We start from the raw sequence: 1,883 nt of genomic DNA on the forward strand, positions 1-1,883 counted from the left end.
CGCCTCCCCCTCCGGCCCCGGCTGCTTCCTGCTGACCTTTGGTGCCGACCGTCCCACAGCTTCCTGCAAGCCCACCCTGAGGTGCCTGGAAATCCCCGGCCGCCGGGCTGCTCCGCGGCGCTGGATTTCCCCCGGCTCCCCTCGCCTTCCCACGCCGAGGCGACGCTCCGCCGAATGTCGGAGCCCGGGATACTCGCAGCCTTGCTCCCGCGGCCCGCTCGGACCTGCTCCGCCGCGCGCGGGAAAAGCCCCGGCTGCGCTCCCGCGGGCCGGAGGCAGCGGGGCCGGCGGCGGCGGGCAGGGGCACGCAGCCCCCTCCGGAGCCCGCAGGAGTAAGAAGCGAAACCGCCCGGGAGCCTGGCGGGGAGGCGCTGCCGGCGGCAGGGAAGCCCTCGCCGGGGCTGGCGGCGGGCGGGATCCCCTCCGCCCGAAATCCCCCTCGGCCGAGCGAGGGTTGGCGATGGTCGCGCATCCGGCTGGCAGCCAACTCCCGCACCCCGCGGGGAGCCCGAGCCCGGCAGGCGGGGAGGCGCCCGGAGCCGGGGCCGGCGGCACGGCACCGCGGGGCGTCCCGCGCGCCCCGGCTCCCTGGGGAACCTGCCACGTGGCCTCTCGTTTCTCTGCAGCCCGTCCTTCCCCTCGCCTCCCCGGTGCCGCTCTTTAATGTCACGGCGCAGCCCGGCAGCGCTTATCTGACTGCAAATCGCGGCGCCCCGGCCGCGGCGCGCTTGCAAAAACGCTGAGCGAAAGCGGCGCCGCTTCCTCCTCTGCCCGGCGAGGCGCCAGGAGGCCCCGCGGGGCTCCCCGGGCTCCGGCCCGGCCGCGCAGCCGCCGCTTGCCAAGGCACCGCTGCCACCACCGCGCTGCTGGAGTCCGCGCGAGCCGCGGCGTGCGGCCGGGACGCGTCCGTGCCCCGCCGGGCCGCGGGATTTTCCTGACCTACTTTGCTCCCTGCGGCGCCAGCCCCGGGGGGAGCCCGGCCGGCCCTGGGGGAAAGCCCCGGGCGCCGCGCCGGCGAAGGGCTCCGTCCCCCCCGCCGCTGCGGGCAGCGAGCTCCTCCGCCAGCGCTGCCCCCTCCGCCGCCCTCCCCGCGCCGCCCGGACAAAGAGCCGCTTCACGCTCCGCTCGGGCCGCTTTCCAGCTCGTTTCCGGGCGGATTATATCATAGGGCTTCGCCCTTATCGGCACGCGGCGGCCCCCGCGCTGCCGGCGGGGGAGCTGAGGCCGGCGAGGGCCGAGGCCGCCCTGTCCCCCCCCGACGCGGGCTCCTCCGAGGCCGCTTTGCCGCCTGTGATTTATCCGCCCCGTCGGCGGGGCTGCTCCCGTGATGGGAGCCCTGATGCTTTCCGGCCGAGATTAATGATGCCCCGGCCGAGGTGGGCGGGAGGCCTCGCTCACTCAGTCGGTTTCCTTTTTTCTTCTTTTTTTCCCCATTAAACGATGCTCGGAGCCTTCCACCCACCCTGAGCCCTCTGCAGGGACCCGCCGGGAGGGATCCCGCGGGAGAGGTGCCCGGAGAGCAGGGCTGTGGCGCTGGAGGCGCTGGCCGAGCCGTGCCGGCGGCCGAGCCCGTGGATCCCCCCGCGCGCAGCCGAGTTTCTGGGCTCGGGGCCGCGGCCGGCGCGGGGAGCCGGCCGCCGGCTTCAGAGCCGGCATCGAGCATGAACACCCGGGGGTTTGATGAGTTTGGGGTTTGACATTTTGCAGACCACAGTGTTCTCGCTCACGCAGCGAAAGCGCGACCGGGGCTGCAGCCCTCGGGCTGGGCAGGCTGCAGCCTCGGCTTGCGGCCCCGGCGCCCGCRTTCGCTTTCGGCATTTTGCTGTTCCCCCTCGCTTTTCCGTTCCCCACGGATTTGAGCAACGAACAAAGATTTGGGGGGG

The sequence above is a fragment of the Rhea americana genome, unplaced genomic scaffold, assembly GCF_003343005.1.
Source record: "Rhea americana isolate MKP2758 unplaced genomic scaffold, rheAme1 scaffold_171, whole genome shotgun sequence".
In the NCBI taxonomy this organism is placed as follows: domain Eukaryota; kingdom Metazoa; phylum Chordata; class Aves; order Rheiformes; family Rheidae; genus Rhea; species Rhea americana.